A 21,414-nucleotide genomic window follows, 5' to 3' on the forward strand; every position below is an offset into this window, starting at 1 on the left:
CTCTATAGTCCACTAATGTACCAATGCCAGTTTTCTGGTTTTGATCATGTATACTGGCTGTATATCACCATCAAGGGAAGCTGGGTGAAGGGAACTCTTTGTTACCATTTTTGCAACTTCCTGTGAAGAAAGTTAGAAAACAAACAAAACCTTGCATGACACCCACTACCAGGAGGACAAAGGCCAAGCTGCGCATCCAGGTCACACAGCACCCACCCACGGCCAGGCCTGGAATGTGACACTCCAGCAACTTCGGAGCATCCAGCTTCCCGTTCAAGCTGCCCGCTCTTTCTGGAACAACCCTAATGCCCAGTGCTTCTTGAAAGCTCAGCTGAGGGCTTCCCTGGTGGCGCAGTAGTTAAGAATCCACCTGCCAACGCAGGGGACACGGGTTCGAGCCCTGGTCCGGGAAGATCCCACATGCCGCGGAGCAACAAAGCCTGAGCACCACAACTACTGAGCCTGCGCTCTGGAGCCCGCAAGCCATAACTACTGAGCCCACGAGCCACAACTACTGAAGCCCGCGTGCCTAGAGCCCGTGCTCCACAACAAGAAAAGCCACCGCAATGAGAAGCCCGCGCGCAGCAACAAAGAGTAGACCCTGCTTGCCACAGCTAGAGAAAGACCGCGCGCAGCAACGAAGACCCAATGCAGCCAAAAAATAAATAAATAAGAGGATTGACATAAGTTAAAAAAAAAAAAAAAAGCTCAGCTGAGGTGGCTCCTCTACCAGGAAGCCTTCCTTCCCCAAACCCCACCTTTGCTGTACCCCAGGCTCACAAGCACTGCACCGATCCTAGTTAACTCAAAGTATGTGCTCATGTTCCCATTCTCTCCCTAAACTAGGAGCTCCTTGAAGCCAGAAGCTGCGTCTGATTCATCTCTCAGCAGCACAGAGAAACATATTCTGAGTAAGTGGAGTCTCATAAATCCTAGAATAACAGTGAAGATGTGGATTTCAGTAATCTTTTTTTTTTTTTTTTTTTTTTGGGCACACTGCGTGGCCTGTGGGATCTTAGTTCCCCAACCAGGGATGGAACCCGGGCCCTTGGGCAGTGACAGCATGGAGTCCTAACCACTGGACCGCCAGGGAAATCCCTCAGTCATCATTTATTAAGCACTTTCTCTTACCAGATATTATTCTAAGAGCTTTAAGTATAATACTTAATCCTCATAACACCCCTTAAGAAGTACTACTATCATCCTCATTTTACAGATGAGGAAACCAAGGCACAAAGAGGTGAAGTGACCTGCCAGGGTTAGTTACTAAGTGACGGAGCTGGGATTTGAACTCTGGCAGTTGGACTCTGGAGCCCACGCAGTGTCACCTCCTGACTCAAAAGTGCTCCCTCACTCCCACAGGCCGCCTTCAGCCTAGACCCACCCTGCACCCCGCCACCCCACCCCGAGCACTCACCTGCCCCAGTGCAGCCTGCAGACAGGCCACGTGCAACATGAACACCACCTGAGGTTACGTCATCTGCATGCCTGGTACTTCTCCTGACTTACCAGGCCCTCAATGGCTTACCCAGAGAGACCAGGAAGGCTTTAATTTCGCAGTTCCCGACCTCACTCATCAGCTTTCTGGGTCTGCATTGAGCCCGAGGACCCTCTGCTCCAAGGAGGTCAGGGAGGGGTCTCAGCTCATTTCTGGAGGTTACCTGCTGGGCGTGAAGCACCTTCTATGGCAGGGGTTTTGAACCTGGGGCCCAGGGAGAGAATTCAGGGGAATGTGACCTTTCTTCAGGGGTCTGGGAAAACATTTGCAACTTTTTTCACTAACTCCTACCTGATATTTAACATTCCCCTCGATTATGAATGTAGGCAATACACTCCGTAGTGTCAGCACAAGAAATCACAGCTTTTTCCCTGTCAAATTTCAGCTACTGCAGACACAACAAAATATCGTTCACGCTCACCACAACTTCAAAATTACGGTAGTTACATTAGATTCACTGCAGATCTTATTTTTTAGTGCATTGATGAAAAAGCCCAGCTGTAGTTCAAGAGAATTAGTTTCCTTTGTAATCCTGTGTATTTTACTTTACACGTTTAAAAAGAGTATTCTGAGAAGGCATGCATGGGCTTCCCCAGGCTGCCTGATAGGTCTGCGGTACAGAGGTGCTTAAGAAGCCCTGCTCTCAGGAATCAGGTTATGTATCCCTACAGTAATCTCAAAAGTAGGTGCTATTACCCCCACTTTCCACCAAAAAGCAAGACTTGCAAAAATAAAGTCTTTTTTTTTTTTTTTTAAATGAGGCTTGGAGGGATCTGTGACTTGCCCAAGGCCACACTACTGCATGGGAAGCAGGCTGCAGGTACTGGCACCTCCAGGCTCCGCCAGGAACATCTGTCCAGGAATGAACACGCAATGGATACCCGCAGGCCTCAGCAACCTGCAGTTTGTTTCTTTTAACTGGCCACCTTGCATAGAAACCAAAGTCCAAGAAACTTCCCCCAGGCCCCCTCCACGGCCCCACCATAAGCCAAACTAAGAGTCAGCTGCAAAGAGTAATCCCCACCCTCCCACAGCATTCTGGTTCCAAAGGGCTTTTTTTTTTTGTTATTTATTTTTGGCTGTGTTGGGTCTTTGTTGCTGCATGTGGGCTTTCTCTGGTTGCAGCGAGCAGGGGCTACTCTTCGTTGCGGTGCGCGGGCTCCTCATTGCAGTGGCTGCTCTTGTTGCGGAACACAGGCTCTAGGCGCACGGGCTTCAGTCGTTGTGGCACACGGGCTCGGTAGTTGTGGCTCGCGGGCTCTAGAACGCAGGCTCAGTAGTTGTGGCGCACGGGCTTAGTTGCTCCGCGGCATGCAGGATTTTCCCGGACCAGGGCTCGAACCCGTGTCCGCTGCATTGGCAGGTGGATTCTTAACCCCAGTGCCACCAGGGAAGTCCCCCAAAGAGGCTTTTACTTTCTTCATCTTGTCTTTCTTGTTCGCAACAACCTGAGGGCCCAACTGCACAGAAGGGTTCAAACCCACATCTTTCTCCAGGGGCCCAAGCTCTACTCCTGCTTCTCCACCTCCAAGACCCTCCTGCTAGGCTGCTAAACTGAGACATTTAAACAGTAACTCTTTTATATATATATATAATGGAAAATAACAGAAGCTCACTGTAAAAAAAAAAAAACAAAAAAACAACAGAGCTTGCCCAGAGTCCAGAGCTCAGAGTGACTGGTTACCATTCTTTTTTTTTTTTTGAGCAATTTGAAGTCACTGCTCCTGTTCACGGGAGGAGAAATCCTTGTGGTCCTACCACCTGGGCACCAAGAGTTTCATGGGCTGCTCTGCAAAGGGCCCTGAGCCGGTTCCAGTCCCAGCCCTGTCCCATGCTAGCTTTCAGGGAATAAGTCTGAGCCTCTTTTTTGTCGTTTACGAGATGGAGCTAATGATACCCACCTTCCAAGACTATTTTGTAGATTTACATAGTCCCCTCCCCCTACACACACACACACACACACACACACACACACACACACACACACCCAGAGGAGGTCAGAAATTTGTGTTTCTGCTGAACTGGGCACCATCAGAGAATACTTGGCAACTTTCAAAATTATCCTGTAAGTACTTTTCAATCAGTCAACCCCAATTTCTTTGCAGTTTCTTTCTAGGCCACTCTTTTTTGGCAAGGGCTGTTCTGGACCACCTTGCTACTATTATTCATTTACTCAACAAATAACCACAGGACACCTTTGTGTGCAATGGGCTCTACCAGATGCTGGGGGAACAAGGTTAATGAAGTCCCTGGCCTTGGACAGCTTGTGGTCCATGCATAGAAAGACAAATAAAAAGGCCAGTGTTAAATGCACAAGTAATGATACAGATAAGAGTTACAAAGAAACTAAAATAGGTAACATGGCAGGGAATGATGGAGAGGGGGGTGGGCTGGGAGCTTAGCGAAGGCCCTTCCAAGGAGGTGGCATTTAAGAGGGACAATTAGGAGCCAGTCACGGGAACATGGGAGGGGGGTAAGGGCACACCTGGCACAGGGTACGGCGAAGACAATGGCCCTGAGGTGGGAACAAGCTTAGAATATTCAAGGAAAAGACAGAAGGCCAATGAGGCTGCAGTACTGAAGTGAGGGCAGGCCAAGCAGGAAGGAAGGGGCAAGGGACAGGCTGAGGCTGGTCAGAGAGCTACACACGGGCCAAGCTGGGGAGCCAGCACTGTGCTCTATGTGTGCCAGGAAACCACTGGAAGGTTTTCAGCAGAGGAGTGACAGGGTCTCATTCTTGAGAAGATCCGCTTGGCTGCTGTGTTGAGGATGGATGACAAGAGGGGAAGGTGTGAGATTAGTTAGGAGGCTACTGCAGTGGTCCAGGCCTGGATCAAGGTGAGCAGTGGAGAAGATTCACGAACACTCTGGACGTTATTAAATGTTCATGGCAATCACAACCATGCCTTCACACCGGGTGGTCTTTATAGCTTTCAAAGTTCCTTCATTTAAGTTTCAGAGCAAACCTGAGGCAGACGGGACTGAATCAGCAAGGCCATTTCTCAGAACAGGAGACTGAGGCCAAGACTGACGGGATGACAGTGTCCCAGCTCATGCAGCAAGTGTGTGCTGGGACTGAACGAAAGGCAGGACTTTGGACTCCCTGCCCTGTGTTCCTCTGCCTGCAAAGGGACAGGGTATGACATGGAATGCTCCAGAGAACAAGAGCTTAGATGAGCCTCTGAAAACCCCAGAAGGGTCAGAGCCTCGACCTTGCCTGCAGCCCTCAAGGAAGTGCTCGATGGATTCTCGCTGGCTGACCCAGCTCTCAGTGTCAGGGAATCTGACACCCGCTTCCCTCTCTGAGTCATGGTGTGGACAAGACAGGAAGAACTGCGGGGTGGGTGGCTCCTCGGGTTTCTTCTGAAAAACAGAGACCTCTTTCATCTTGAAAGATTATCATGAGGATTAATGAGAGACTGTGGGCAAAAGCACGATACAAATGTTAGATCATTAGGGTTTCCAGACAGATAGGAAAAGAGCTCCGTGGAGACTGAAACACCTTGACAGCATCTCTCCTGCAGGACGGCTAAGACCTCGGACTCGGGAGTCCAGCAGGCCTGGCTCCCTCTGACCCCCTGCTCTACCTCAGCTGTGTGATCTTGGAACCTCAGTCTCCCCATCTGCAAAATGGGGCTGTTAATAGTCGTTCCTGCCTCAAAGAGTCGTTAAGCGGATTCAGTAAGAGAAAGCGCAGAAAGCACAAGCACAGGGCCGGCACACAGACGCCATCCAGACATGGTGGCTGCTGTCGCTACTGTCACTGTCACCACCAAGCCTGGGTCTCAGCCTCTGATTCGGGGCTCGGGAATTGCTGCGGAACTGAAGTCAACTAGAGATGTCTCCTGGATGCAGAAATGCTGCCGCCCCTTCCCTCTGGGCCTCCACAGCCTGATGGGGAAACAGCGCTAACACACCTGCAGAAGCCATCAGGGCGCCTGCAAAGAAACAGACTTACTAGGAGAAATAAATAAGGTGGGAAGGAGCCCCCTAGCTGGTGATGACAGAGAAAGGAAAACGAGCCTGTTTTCTATGGGCCATTAAATGTGATGAAAGGAGCTGGCTTCTGTGGAGGCTCCTGGGAGCTGACACGTAGCAGTCACTTCATCAACCCCAGCTGAGGCTGCAGCCAGACTTCCTCAGAGGATACCTCCACCTTCTGCTGTCTCACCTTACCACCACCAGCCCCGTCAGCCTCCTGCTTCCCTCCCTCCCAGCCTTACCTAGTCCCCCACTGGGCCAGCTCAAGAGCCAAACTGCCCGGGTTTGCCCTCTAGCTCTGTCACTTACACGATGTCACTTAACCTCTCTGTGCCACAGTTTCTTCATCTGTAAAATGGGGACAATTATAGCGCCCACCTATAGGGCTATCATAAAGATTGACTAAGCTCATCTAGGAGAAACCACTCATGACAGCTGGCCACTAGCTAATTGCTGGATTGGTGTTTGTTAAGTTACTAAAAATTTTTAAACCCCTCTAGTTCCTCTCATCTGAGTCTCCTGTCCCGATCCCCGGGCACTGGGCTCCTCCCAGAGCTTACCACCAAACATCATCAAACCTCAGGGCTCATTTTCGGAAATGGAAACTTGGGCCTGGAGAACCCAAGGGACCACAGTGGCAGAGCCTGACTTGAACCTGAACTCACACCTGCCACCTGCACCGTGGCTGTACCAGATGATCTGCCTGTTCCTACTTCACACTGCCCTGCCTTTGTCCAGCTCAGTGCCGCTCCTTAGAATGCCCTTTCTCTGGCCTTTCTCAACCCATCTTTCTTTTTTTTAATTTTTTAAAAATTTTATTTATTTACTTTTGGCAGTGTTGGGTCTTCGTTGCTGCACACGGGCTTTCTCTAGTTGCGGTGAGCGGGGGCTACTCTCCGTTGCGGTGCACAGGCTTCTCATTGCGGTGGCTTCTCTTGTTGCGGAGCACGGGCTCCAGGCATGCAGGCTTCAGTAGTTGTGGCTCGCAGGCTTTAGAGCACAGGCTCAGTAGTTGTGGCGCATGGGCTTAGTTGCTCCGCGGCACGTGGGATCTTCCCAACCAGGGATTGAACCCGTGTCCCCTGCATTGGCAGGCAGATTCTTAACCACTGCGCCACCAGGGAAGCCCTCAACCCATCTTTCAAATGTTTAAATGGCACTTCTTCTCGGAAGACCTTCCACCCCCCAGGGCAAAATAAATCTTCTTCCTCTACACTGGGACATAATTTAATTTGACAACAAAATGGCTGAATGCGTCCTCCTGGCACCTCCACGGGGGCCTGGGACACAGAGGGTGAATCAGACCCAGTTCCTGTCCTTGGGAAGCTCAGGTTAATCATACATATCTTTCTCCTTTCCAAGCCACAGGCTCCTCCGTGGCGTCAAGCCAGGTACTGGCAGGCACTAGGAACTGAACTCGGATCTCCACACTCAGGGCCCAGTCTTCCTTCCACCACCATTCTGCCTTCTGCAGTCAGGCTTCCAGAAACCTCCTGAGAGTACCTGCACTGGGCCAGCCCCGTGAGGCCATGGGGCACAGGGCTGGTTCATTAAAACTCCCTGGCCTTGGGGAGCCTGCTGACATTTTAGCTTAAGCCCCCACCCCCAGAACATTTGCCAGTTCAAACTGTCTTGGTCTCTGTTCTTGTCTACATATTTGGGATGGAGGTGGTCCAATTCTGACGCCATGTAGCACACTTAACAGTCACACAGGACTGGCTTCAAATCCAGCCAGGTGATCTTGGGCCAGCCACATAAATCATGTGTTCCTCAGTGTCTTCAGCTGTGAGATGGAGATAATAATGCCCACCCCTCAAGGAGCCGCTGTAAGAATTAGAACGTACGTCAACCTCCCAGAGTGGAAGCAATTGTGGTGAGCCCAGAATCCCCTACCTCTTCTCCACCCCAGCCAAGCATACCCATTCTTTCAAGTTCAAGACCCACCTGCTGGAAAGGAAGCCTTTCCTAACTTTTCCAGGTTACCCTGAGAGCTCTCTCTTCTCTCCACTCCCACCGCATTGACCCTAGTATTGACCATTTCCTTGTTCTCTCATTGGTTCGCTAGAGTTAACTTTCTCTTCTCAGCCAGCCTCTAAGTGGCAAACTCAACCCAAGCCTGCCCCACAGCATCGCACTATGCTCACAAGAAGCGCTTGAAAAGTAACTTGCTAAGGTAGCCAGGACTCTGGGAAAAGGTGAAGATTTGGAGGCAGAAAACCAGGTGGGAATCCTAGCTCTGTTATGTGACTTTCCAGGGAGAACCTTCAACTCTCTAAGCCTCAGGTTTCTCATCTGGAAAATGAGGACTGAAAAATGTCGAGCTGACATGGTTGCTACGGAGGACAGATGAGCCAGCATACGTGAAAGCCCTTTTGTTATAAACTAAAAAGTGCTATTTAAGGGATTATTATTTTCAGATTTTCAAATCCAAACCTACTGATGCCTCAACTTTCCTATACCTAAGACTCAAGAGCCCAGCTCTTAGCCCCAAATAATCCACCAAAACCCACATTCTTAACCGTTCATCCTAAACAAAAAGCCAACAGCCTAGAATTCACAGCATCCATGGAACCTCGTCCCAGCTCAGGGCTTACAAAATCTCTTCTATCTTCAGATCTCAGCCCTCCTGGACACAGGTTTCTCCTTCCCAGCTCAAGGAAGCCCACACCACAAACCTATTCCAACTGCAATTGGCTGGGCATCATTTCTAGCTTGCAGTCCAATTTCCATGGGAAGTGAAAATGGGGAAAGACGACCAAGGTGGGTATGGTGGTATGTGGGGGGAGAGGGGGAGAAGTCTTGGTAGTAGAATTAAAGATTCTGCTGGAATTTTGTGTCCAATAGTTGCTAAATGTACTATAATTATCACATTTGTGTGAAAATCCAAGGATCTGCATTCTGCTGTTTTCATGGGACTGGATGAATTGCAGGCACTGAGGAAAATGCTAAGAAGTTGGAGTTCAAAGTCTTGTACCCAGGAATCAAAAGTCCCAGTAAGCAATCCCAGAGAAATGAAATCCCTGACAAAGCTGATGTGGACACCCCAGTCCCTCACTCTGGGCCCAGGCCCCTTCTCCAGCCCCTCCATTTCTTCTCCAGCCCCTATTCTTACCCATTAATGCCATGTAGGCATCACACCCATCCTAGTCTATCAGAGTGAATCCTGATTTTTTTCCCCTGGGAATACTGCTTTGTCTCTGTTAAAGACCCCCAAACCGGGCACCTTATAAATATCCGAACCAGACAGATTTTAAGAGGAAATCGGGGAAAGGAAGGAGCAGGCCGGGAGGAGTCCCTGAGGCTCGCCGAGGGCAGTAGCGGGGTCCGAGGCCGGGGTGGGTGGCTCCCGTGCACTCATTTCCCGGGGGCGTCCCCCAGGCGCTGGAGCTGTCCCCCGCAGCCCCTGTGAGCCCCTGGTAGGACGACGGACCCCCCGCAGGCCTGAGCCCAGGGACTGATCCCGCGACCGGAAATGCCCCCCCAGACCGCGCCCCCTTTCCTGCCGCCCTCTCCCCCGGGCCGGGCCGCAGGCCCCGGATCCCCGGGCTCGCGTGGCCGCCGCAGCCGGCAGGGGCGGCCCGTTGGCGGCCGCGGTCCTCGGCCCGCGCTGCGGTCCCTCCAACTCTCGGCGCTGCGGGGCCAAGGCGCACACAAAAGGAAGGGGCGCGCTGCCAGCGACGTCCCCGCCAATCGCCTCGAACCCCATCGCGGGAACCGGCAAAGCATCCGCGTACCCCAAAGCTCCGGACGCCCAGGAGAGAGCCCCCCACGCAAGAAATTCCAAGACACCCCTCGGGGGGTTGCAGAGGCAGCCAAATCTCCCAGCGGCAGGTGCCCCCGACCGCACAATAACTTTGAAACTTTGGGGCAGGGCACGGGGGCCGGGAGGGGGAGCCCCAAAAAGAAGGAAAGGGGGGTTGGGGGATTATTTATTTTTGCAAAATGCACTCTCCGGGTGTCCCCGCACAGCTCCGGCCTGGCCAGGGCTTTCCGCACCTCCTCCCAGCTCGGCGCGGCCCCCGGGCGCCCCGAGCCTTCCAGCGCCGGCCGCCGGTTCGCGGTCGGGCCCCGGCCTCTGCCCCGCGGGGCTCGGGCCGCGCGCAGCACTCACTCACCTCTGCCGGGCTGCGCTCCCCGCGGGCCTGCGCCGAGCCCGATAAATGGTATGCTATGACTAGAGGTATGATTACGTTATTATTATTAGTAATAATAAGAGTAAATGCTATTTATTACGGGCGGCAGCATCCTGCTCCCGGCGCCGCCGCCCCGGCAGCTCCGTCCATGTGGCTCCGGAGAGCTTTACTTTCATTTCCAGCCCCCTCGGCCGGCCGCTCGCGGCAGCACCCGCTGGAGGCACGGTCTCCCTGCAGTTCTTCCTCCTCGGGTCCTAGAGCGCGGCTCCCTCGCCGGGCGCCGGGGGTGGGCGGCGCGGGCTGAGCACCTGGGGGCGGAGGGGGCGGGGAAGTCCCCCTTCCCCTTGGAAAGCTCATGCCTGGAATTCACCTTTATCTTCTTTGAAAGTGTCCTTCCCTCTTTGGGCTTTTCTTTTGGCAATTCTGCATTTCTGGGCTGATGCTGTTCTAACTCAGCGCCTCCGCCCTTCCTCATGTGTGTAAAGAGCCCCCGGGGTTTCCAGATGCTTTCAGTGAAGGCTCCCCAAAACCCTAGATGCCTTGTGCCCTTTTCAAGGATGAGGACCAAAGGCTCAGAGAGGAATCAGGACCTCCCTCGACTGTTGTTGTATGTATGGGATCTTTCCCGAAGGGATTTGAGAGGCTGCTTAGAAGACCCAGAAGGTAAGGGGAGATCACCAAAGGAGAAACCGGCTGTCAGCATCCCTGGCACTGACACAGAGCTGGCCAGGTTCAGGTTGGATTTGAATCCAGAGCTTCGGATTCCAAATACGGTGTCATCCCACCCTACCACCACCTGCCCCGTGGATTCCTGAGAGTTCTCTACCCTCTTCATTTTACACGCACACACACACATATGTATGTATATGTGTATGTAGGTACATATATATGTGTATGTATATATATATTAATTTATTTATTGAAGATTAGCTGTGAGATTTGTAAAGATTTTATCTTTACAAATGTTATCGTTTCCACATTTGTGCCAGAAAATCTTAGGGACTGGAGATGCATCGCTGAGATAAATTTTAAACACGCTGTGGTAAATGCTAGGAGGGACCAGAAACTGGCACAGTTTGCCTATTTAATTCTCACAGTAATCCTGGGAGATTGGTTTTAGCATGCCTGCTTTACAAATGGAAAACTGAGGTTCGGAGATTAAGCGACTTGTCCAAGGTGGCAGTTCTGACTCCAGAGCTTGTATGCTTTACATGGCCTCTCACACTTTTCACTATCTACCATAAGGGAGCCTTGAAAGAGGGATAAAAAGCACCTGCACCGCTGGAATTTCTCAAACTCTTCCTTCTGTGGGTGCCATCTCTCCCCTCACTACTCTAAGATTAATAAACAAAAAGGCAGCCTCTGGCATAAAGATGGTGGACATTTATGTCCAGAAACGAAAAACAGAGTCCAGTGGCCCTCCGACTCACTGCGAGGAGGGCCTTGTTTAAAATGAAAACCTTTAACCCCTCCCACCACCTCAGAGATTTTTTTTTTTTTTTTTTTTTTTGCCACCCTGTGGTTTGCAGGCTCTCAGTTCCCCAACCAGGGATTGAACCCAGGCCACGGCAGTGAAAGCCCAGAATCCTAGCCACTAAGCCACCAGGGAACTCCCAGAGATTCTGATTTAGTATTTCTGACAAGCACGGCTAGGTCACCTGTAATAGTCCCAAGATCGTGGGCTAAAGACATACGCAGGATGAGCCTGGCAATTTAGGGAGACTGGGTGGTACGGTGGGGCTGTCACTGAGGCAGCATGAGAAAGACCAAGGTCTGTTGGAGTCCCAGCTCTGCCACTTGCTAGCTGTGTGACCCCAGGCAATCTTGCAGCATTAGTCTCCTCATTGGTAAAATAAGGATAAGAAAACCTAATCAACATAAATTTTGTTTCAAGGGCTACAATTAAATAATAGCTGTAAAGCATATAGTATAGTGCCTAGCCCACGGGGATGAATAAATGTTCGTTTCCATACCTCCTGTACAATTTATAGTGAAACACTCATGACAATTTATCAGATTAGGTTCCATTGTTATTATCACTCCCATTTTATGGGTGAAGCTGTTGAGGCCAGTTGGACTACTGCATCTTGCCTCAGATGAACTAGCTGGTAAATGGTGTGGTGATGCCACCATCCCAGGCTGCCAGTGGAATAACACATATCCTTAAAAAAGGACTGGAGGGACTTCCCTGGTGGTCCAGTGGCTAAGGCTTCACGCTCCCAGTGCAGGGGGCCTGGGTTCAATCCCTGGTCAGGGAACCAGATCCCACATGCTGAAACTAAAAAAAAAAAAAAAAAAATAGAAATGAGGACTGTCCATCATTTAAGGTGGATTCAGCTGGACACCAGCCCTCCCCTCTGCCGCCTTCATCTCTTGAATTTGGTATCAACTAGTTAAACTATCTGAGCTGCCTGAGATGGTAAATGGGCCCTTACAAGACCCCAACCAGAGGTGGTGGTACTTTGGAGAGAAAGGCCCCAAAGGTGGCACCAACAGGTTGCCCTGTGTCCCCACATTAAAGCTGAAATAGCAGTAACAGCCACCACTTTTTATTTACTTATGAGTCAAGCACTTTGCACATGTTGATTCTCTTACCCTCCCCAAAACCCTGTAAGGTAGGGATTGTTTTTACCTGTTTCAGGGTGAAGAAACAGACACAAAGCAGTTAACTGACTAAGAAAGAGGTAGAGAAAGAATTCAGTCCCAGGCCCATCCAGCTGTAAGACCACCGCATCGTGATGTGGATATCTTAAATCTGGATGCGTCACTGGTTACCCCCAAGAGCCTGTCACAGGAGCGGGTCGCTGGAGAATGGGAGGTGGACACTCATGCTCTGACCTTTGAGGAACTGACAGGTACATCATTCAGTTATCCCTTCTCCAGCGAGCACCTCCTGCTCCAAGCTTAGGCCTGCCGTGTCTTGAACCCCAGAGACGCCTTCTTATCACCTGGGAAGAGCCTGAGTGCATGGCAGTCTTAACTGCAACCATGTATAATGTTCATTCACTCATTCAAAAACATTCATTGCCAGGCCCCACGCTAGGTCCTGGGACTGCAAATAAACCCCTTTCCCCACAGCTCCAGCACAGTCCCAGGTCCCAGCCCTCCAGCAAGGCGTCTTGGGGTTTAGGGAAAGATCTTGAAGATAAAATGCACCACTTTAGGCTCAGGTTGGGGATAATGAGTACTTTCCCCATAGGGTTACTAAGAGGATTAAGTGAGTTCCTGCATGCAAAGCATTGATAAATGTGTGATTAAATAAATAATAAATAAATAATGCATTCTTCTGGGAAACAGTCCATAGAATTCAGATTCTCAAAGGTGAAGGTGATTTTTTAAAAAAGAGAGGGGTGGACCCATAAGCCTAGAAGCTGAGATAGGTTATAATACAGTGGTTGAAATGCAGGTGATAAAACACAGTCACATTTGTCCCCAATATGCTTGAAAATGTTCAAGCATACAGAAGATTTTTTTTTAGAGGAAAGCACATTTATTTATTTATTTATTTATTTATTTATTTATTTATTTTTGGCTGCAGTGGATCTTCACTGCGGTGCACGGGCTTCTCTCTAGTTGTGGCACGTAGGTTCTCTCTCCTCTAGTTGTGGCGCGCGGACTCCAGGCATGTGGGCTCTGTAGTTTGTGGCACACGGGCTCTCTCGTTGAGGTGCGCGGGCTTAGTTGCCCCTCGGCATGTGGGATCTTAGTTCCCTGACCAGGGATTGAACCCGTGTCCCCTGAATTGAAAGGTGGATTCTTTACCACTGGACCACCAGGGAAGTGTGGTGGTCCGAACGCGAGTTGGAAAAGAATTTCCAGACACAAGGCAGAATGTAAAGAAGACAGAATTTATTAGCGGGGAGGGTCTCTGCCAGAACAGCGGGCCGACTTCCTAGTAGTCTGGGAGAGTGGAGCCCGAACACATGCTATTGATCAGTTTTTATAGCCAGAAAACAAAGGAATGGTCCGAGGTGTAATTTTGTTTACTGATTGGTCGAGGCACATACACCTTCCTTCTATAGGGTAAGAGTGGGACAGGGCAGATGCCTTTCCTTATTTGGGACAGGTCCCGTTGCCCAGGTGGGCTCGGGAATTTCATAACCCTCGCAACATGGTGGTGGGGAGGGCGATTGATTAAGAATCCGGTAGGGAGTGTAACGCTGACACTTTTTCAGGCAGGGTCGTCCTTTGTCCTTGAAGCACCATTGTCCTTGGAGCACCACATTCCCCCTCTCTTTATGTATAGTGCCAATTCCTTGGCCCTAATGGATACCCTGTTCATGTCTACCTAACTGCCTAATTCCCTCTCAGGCATTCGGGAACCCCTTTGTGAGGAAAAGGGGCGACAAACTCTCTCTGGCTGCTTCCTGCTGACCGGGGGCATCGTGGGGCCCTGGGTTCCCGTTGCCTGCTCTCTGTCAGGGTGTATCTAGGGAGGAGTGCGGGCCCCATGGAAAGAGATGGCAGCTTGTTCAAGAGTTGTACAAGTGTTGTCTGGCCGGTATTCTTGTTGCATCACCATTTGGAGGTTTATTTGTTGTATTCTGGAAGAGACAAACTTAACAAGGAGGTTAAAAATACATGGCCCGAAGATTAGTAGAAGTAGAAAGGCTACTATAGGACCTAGGAAAGGGGTTAGCCAAGAGAACCAGGACCAGATATTAGTCTTGAAGTCCCACCAGTCGAGTTCCCCTGAGACTCCTTCCCTGTAGAATCCATTAGCTCTTTCAATAATGGCTCGAAGATTGGTCTGGACCTTGCCCGATCGGTTGACAAAAAACAGCAATCCTCCTTTAACATTGCACAGGTCCCTCCTTGATTAGCTGTTAGGAGGTCCAGAGCTCTTCTATTTTGTAAAACCACTCCTGCTAGAGAATTTTTTTGTTCTTGTAGAGTGTCAATTTGAGCTGCTAGGTAGGCAATCTGTTGTGTGAGTTCAAGAGAGAGCTGTCGGGCAATGGAGGTACCTCCAGGGGAACTTGGTGGAGGATATGGGGTGGGATTTTAGCTAGCGTAGGCTTCGCAGTGGCTATTAAAGCCACATTTACCGGCGTAAATGATAAAGTAGCTTTAAGTTTTGTTAAAAGGTCCCGGCCTAACAGGGGTATTGGACAGGCCAGGAGAGCTAGGAAAGAATGGGTGAATAGAGTATTCTCAAGGGAACAGGATAAGGGAGGTGTAAAATGGCCATATGAGGGCTTTCCGTCTACTCCCATTAAGAGGATTGAGGAACAGCAAGTGGGACCAGAGAAGGAGGTCAGGGCCAAGTAGCCCCTGTGTCAGTTAGACAGGTTATAGTAGCCCCTGCCACATCCAGGGTTACCCGGGGCTCCTCCGGTTTTATGGGGAACATAGGCGCCTATAGATTGAGCCGCGCGCACCTTCAGTCATCCGCATCCAGGAGCCCCAGATCTAGAGCACAATCCGGTTCTTGCTCCTGATAGTCAATTACCACCGACAGGGGCAATTGGCCTTGACCTTGGCCCAGGGAGCTGGGACCCGAAATGCCCCGAGTGTTGGGTGGTTGTGGCGTTGGCCTCCCCGCTTGAGGGCGGCAGGGACAACTCGTCTTCCAATGGCCCTTTAGGTGACAGTAAGGGCACGGGGGATCGGGTGGTGGAGTGCGGTCGTTCCTGACACTGTGCCCCTGCTGACCCCACTGGTAGCAGCTCAGAGGTGGTTTCTGAGACGGGAGGGGGGCTCCCGTGGGTCTGTTTTGGGAGGGACTGAGCAATGGCAAGAGCCATATACTGAGCATGTCGTTTTAACTTTTCTTCCTCTCAGTTCTCGTCTGTTCCCAGAAGCCTCCTCCCTATTGTTAAAGACCTTAAAGGCCTCGTCAAGTAGAACAGGAAATGGGGTCTGTGGTCCTTGCTCTAGTTTCTGTAATTTCTGTCTTATGCTTGGGGATGCCTGGCTTATAAAGTGAACGGCAAGTATAGCCTGACCCTTAGGCGTCTCAGGGTCTTGGTTGGTGTATTTCCTCATAGCCTCTGCTCATCGGGCCTGAAAAAGGGCCGGATTCTCAGGGCGTTCCTGTGTAACTTCTCTGAGTTTATTATAATTGACAGGTTTGATGATCGCCTTTTTCATACCTTCTAGTAGACAGGTAATCATGTAATTTCTCCTAGTGAGCCCTCCTGCTGGCCCATTTCATTTGCCTGGTGTCTCCATCCTGGGTCTGCCCTTGGGACTGCCTCTGCCCCTGCTCGGTTCTCATTAGGATTTCGGGCGTGTGCCTTATCTGCCCAGGCCTGAGCCACGGCCTTGATCCTGGCCTTTTCTTCATGATGCAGCAGGTAGTTAGGACCACATGAATATCTGGCCAGGTTAAGTCAAAGGCTATAGTTAGGGCCTGGAATTCCCTGATGTAGGTGGAGGGGTCCTGGCTGAAGGAGCCCAGTTTCCCGTGGATATGAGAGAGATCAGACATGGGGAAGGGGACATGAACCCTGATAGTACCTAGGTCTCCGTTAGCGACCTCTCGTAGGGGAAGCATATTGGGACTCGATGCTGAGCTTTGGGCTGCTCGTGACTAAGTGTGGGGAGCGGAGGGAAGGTCTGCTTCTGGGTACGGAGGTAGGGGTTGGGGAGAAGGTTGAGGAGGAGGCGGGTGAGACCAGGGACAAGAAGGCCCATCCTGGATACCTGGTGGAGGGGGAGGTGGGGAGGGACGAGGTAGTGAAGCTGAAGGAGGAGGGCGGGAGGATGAGGCATTAAAGCGGCAACGGAGAGACACATGCAATGGAGAGACACGTGCAATGGAGAGACACATGCAATGGAGAGACACGTGCAACAGGAGTCCCTCAGGCTCGGATTCTGACCGCGGGCCGTGAAGGCCAGCACGTACGGAACCTCGGAATCCTCTCCTAGTTTCCAACAGTAGAGATCAAGTTGGAGGACTGTGTTGTAATTTAGGGTCCCATTAAGAGGCCATTGTTCTTGGTCCCTCAGTTTGTACCGGGGCCAAGCCGTGTTACAAAGGGAAATGAGCCTCTTCTTCTTGAGATTGTCTGGGTCAAATTCCTTCCAATTCCTGAGAATACAACCAAGAGGTGAGTCTAAGGGAATAGACATCCCTGAACCCATTCTTAGCCTCAGTGCGACTAAGGCACCAATGACCAGAGAGGGGAATTCCCGGAAACCAGCTGGGAATTGACTCACTGATAGAATATTCTCAAGGATGGGAAGGAGCTCTCCCAGGACAATCTAGAGGCAGTGAGGTCCTTTGGAGTCAGTCCGAGCTGAGGAGAAAGAAGCAGAAGAGACAGAAAAGAGGACTGAGGATTCCGCCTTCTAACCCTACCGAGGAGGCGGTGGCCAAGGGACTGTGGGCTTTGTGCTTTGCTTCGTCCACGGTGTGCCTCGCATTGCACGGAAGTCGTCTTGATGGGGGCGGACGCTCTAATAGCCTGGTCTGTTCCGTGAACCCCTTATCCTTTCACGGGCGTCTTCAAGCGGCAGGTGCCCTAATGGCTTTTAAATGCCTGACCCGTGCCCGCACGATTCCAATCGGCCTAGCCCTCAGTCGGAAGGAAGACAGAGGGACCCTCACCAGTCTGGGCGGCAGTTACTGGGGTGAAGTGAGCCGTGGAGCCTTCGGAACACACCAGGATGTGGCCCTGGCCAGAGTTCCTCTGTTGCTTTCACGGCAGCTTGCCTGTTCACAGAGAGTCCCAAGGAATGAGGAGAGGAGGTGGGGGAGGAGATCCCCCCGGAGATGTCCCCGTACAGGCCACCAAAATGTCGTGGTCCACACGTGGGTTGGAAAAGAATTTCCAGACACAAGGCAGAATGTAAAGAAGATAGAATTTATTAGTGGGAAGGGTCACTGCCAGAACAGCGGGCCGACGACTTCCTAGTAGTCTGGGAGAGTGGAGCCTGAAAATGTGCTATTGATCAGTTTTTATAGCCAGAAAACAAAGGAATGGTCCGAGGTGAAAATTTCATTTACTGATTGGTCGAGGCACCTATACCTTCCTTCTATAGGGTAAGAGTGGGACAGGGCAGATGCCTTTCCTTATTTGGGACAGGTCCCGTTGCCCAGGTGGGCTCAGGAATTTCATAACCATCGCAACATGGTGGTGGGGATGGCGATTAAGAGTCCGGTAGGGGGTGTAACGCTGACACTTTTTCAGGCAGGGTCATCCTATGTCCCTGAAGCACCATTGTCCTTGGAGCACCACAGGAAGTCCCTCAAGCATACAGAAAATTGAAAGAACTGTATAGCCCTATATTATGCTACATTTGTTAAGATTTTGCTGCATTTGCTTTATCATATATTTATCCTTCCATCCATCCATCCACTCATCAATCTACATAACATTTTTGTTAAAAACGAAACAGGTAATTTTTAACTTTCTTCTTTATGCTCTTTTGCATTTGTACTAATTTTTAAAATTGCTGTCAGTTTTCATTTAAAAACTGAAATAATTTCCATTTTGGAACAAAAGAATTATTAAAAGGAAATATAATCTACCAAAAGGATTTGGTACCAGGAAACCCTTCATACACGTTAGACCCAAATTTAAGCTCCTCCCCATACACCATCCTTTTCCATCTTATTCAACACTGGATTCTGGAACAGTGCCTTGTACATAGTAGATAACTGTGGAGTGAATGAATTCTTTTAAGTATGGTTGTTTATCGAGGTTAAAAAAAATAGTTAAGGGAGCCCTGGGCTTGAATGCAGGGGGGAATGTGGTTTGAGTTATCTTTAACAGATGATGTAGCAACCCCCTCCCACCAGGGGAGGCGGCAGGCTCTCCAGCAATACGGGTAGGCCAGGCCCACCTGCCTCTCCCCCGGGGCCCAAGGCCAGCATCCAGTTGGATCTTGGGACTTTCTCTCTACATTCTTCACGTGTCTGACATAGTTCGGGCATTTGTTTTTGATCTGACTAAATGGCAAGTCTGCAGCCTTGGTAGCTCTACAGGAAACCAGAATAAATATCGTTTATTCCATTTACAATTGGCAATTAAGTTTGTTTTCAGGCACAAGAATGGAATTTAAAACACTCAGTTAAAGTAAACCAAACTAATCAGATGCAGTCTGCTTTTCTCTTCAAAACGTTAAAAGAAAGAAAGAAGAAAGGAAGGAAGGAAGAAAGAAAGAAAACAATAAAAACCGCTGCACAATAGAGAGAGAAAGAGGTCTGGAATATCCACTCTCCCCTTATTCTCACGTCACACTCACAAACTGACTTGTTTTGCATGTGTATTGAAAAGAACCCCAGAGATCTGGTTCTGCTATCTCTTGTCTAAATTACTGTGTAATTCGGACAGGTTACTTGACCTCTCTGGGCTTCAGTTCTCCATCTGTTGAAAAGAGGAGAGGGATGGCCTAAGATGGTTCTATCTGTCTGTCAAAAGCTTTGATTTCATTTCTCGAGGCCAGGCAAACAGACTAGCTCTCAGGTGGTAACTTGAGAGAGAGTTGGAGAAAGGGAAGGAGAGAGAGAAAGATGACGACAAACGTGTTGATTGGAAACACTGATGGTTCTGGACTCTTCAGACTAGCTGTGCAAACCCCCTTCTCCTTTTTTAAACCCTAGTCTCCCCATTTTAAAGGGGTTTGAGAGAGAATCTAGATTCAGGAGTAACAAACAGAATCTCTTTGCTAAGGGCCTGGGTTTGTGATTTTTAGCTTTGAATGTGAACACCTGCAGGCAGAACACCTACACGCCGGTTCTCCACAAGCCCCACTGGACCCCTGTTACCTCCTATTACTTCCCGGGGCTTTGAAAGCCATTGAGTTTCTGCTAAGAATTCCCTTGCAGTTGTGAAAACCTTATGATCCATCACCCGGAGGAGGAGGAAGGGACGCTCGCCTAAGATGTTCTGCTGCCCACCTCTCTCTTCCCTTTGGGAGGTCTCCATCAGAGAAACGTCTCAGAGGGTAAAACTGGAAAAGGGAGGGGCTTAGGATCACCCCGAGGAAAATTCAGACTGATTTGATCAGTCCTAGCTGGAATCAGCGCAGGAATAGCATCAGGCCTAAGTGGAAGCTTTTCAGCCTTCTCAGATGATGATTCATTTTAAGGAAACATCCCGTGACCCTGACTGGAATCCAGTTCAAATGAGGAAACCTGAAGCATCTAGGATAGGCCAGGCCCCAAGAGGAGGCTGCTCACATAGAAACAGTACCTGCCCAGAGGCTCTCCAGGGAGCTGCCAAGAGGACTGTAAACTGTGAGAAAGCTCTCAGACCGACTGCTCTGCTCTGGGGGCTTGCAGCTTGCTATGGGCCCCAGAGGAAGGTGACTCATTCTGGCTGGAGTTGAGCAGGAAATCCTCCTGGAGGAGGTGGCATTTGATGCGGGCCTTGCAGGCAGAGAAGGAGAGGGAGGGTGGAAAGAGGATCCACATCTCAGTAGTTGTGTGAACCAGGGTCTGGAGCTTCAGTTTTCTCACCTCTGCTGGGAAGGGTGGCAATGAGGCCCACTTCCTTTGTAAAGATTAAATTAGTTGTATGTGGAAGGATCTGGCACATAATATATTTAACCCTGAATTGCAGGTAAAGCAAAAGCATGTGTGTGGGCTGAGTTGTGAGAGGTAACTTTGGAAAAGAAAGCTGCATATGTTGAGGGTGATTATGTCTGGGAGCTAGAGTTTCTTGGGTAATGTTTACCTTTCTCTTTAGCCTGTTCTGTGTTGCTTGAAGTGTTTATAATGAACACATGTTATTTACATAATGGTTAAAAAGTTCTTTGTGAAAAGAAAAAAAGAAAAGCTATTTGTGTTCTGTTACTTTAAAAAATTTGAACCTAGAGAAAAGTGGCAAAAATGTTCAAAGAACTTCCAGAGACCCTTCGCCCAGACTTACTTATTTTATTCATTTATTTTTAAATTTTTGGCTGCGTTGGGTCTTAGTTGCAGTATGCGGGATCTTCATTGCGGAATGTGGGATCTTTTGTTGCAGCGTGTGGGCTCTTCCTTGTGGCTCAGGGTCTTCTCTCTAGTTGTGGCGTGTGGGTTTTCTCTCCCTACTTGTGGCGCGCGGGCTCCAGAGCGCGTGGACTCTAGTTTGCGGCACGTGGGCTTTCTAGTTGAGGTGCGCAGGCTCCGTAGTTGTGGCACACGGGCTTAGTTGCCCCATGGCATGTGTGACCTTAGATCCCCAACCAGGGATCGAACCCGCGTCCCCTGCATTGGAAGGAGGATTCTTTACCACTGGACCACCAGGGAAGTCCCCAGATTTACTTATTGTTAACATTTTGCCACATTTGCAGTCTCTTGCCATATATGTATGTGTGTATATATATGTATATACACATTTTTTGGAGCCATTTGAGAGTAGGTTGCAGACATCATGCCCCGAATTATTTCAGCATATATTTCCCAAGAACAAGGGCAGTCTCTTACATAACCCAGTACAAAAAAAAAAAAAACAGGGACTTCCCCGGTGGCGCAGTGATCAAGAATCCGCCTGACGATTCAGGGTACACGGGTTCAAGCTCTGGTCCGGGAAGATCCCACATGCCGTGGAGCAACTAAGCCCGTGTGCCACAACTACTGAGCCCACGTGCTGCAACTACTGAAGCCTGTGCGCCTAGAGCCCGTGCTCCACAACAAGAGAAGCCACCGCAATGAGAAGCCTGCACACCACAAGGAAGAGTAGACCCCACTCGCCACAACTAGAGAAAGCCTGCGCGCAGCAACGAAGACCCAACACAGCCAAAAAAAAAAAAAAAAAAAACAACAAGTCTAACGTGGATACAATGCTATGATCTAACACACAAATTTTGCTGCCTCAATATTGCCCTTTATAGTAATTCCCCCCATCCCCACCCCCAAGATCCTAT

General features: G+C 50.0%; 1 protein-coding gene across 1 annotated transcript in view; it reads right to left on the reverse strand.

Annotated features, from left to right (window-relative positions):
- ZC3H7B (zinc finger CCCH-type containing 7B) overlaps positions 1–9,875 on the reverse strand; it is a 57,085-nt gene extending 47,210 nt beyond the window's left edge. The window contains exon 1 of the mRNA XM_082420599.1: positions 9,595–9,875. The gene's annotated coding sequence lies outside the window, so the exon portion shown is untranslated. The remainder of the gene's footprint in view (positions 1–9,594) is intronic.
- Positions 9,876–21,414: the final 11,539 nt, after the last annotated feature.

The sequence above is a fragment of the Balaenoptera physalus genome, assembly GCF_965194825.1.
Source record: "Balaenoptera physalus genome assembly, chromosome: 13".
Classification (NCBI taxonomy): Eukaryota; Metazoa; Chordata; class Mammalia; order Artiodactyla; family Balaenopteridae; genus Balaenoptera; species Balaenoptera physalus.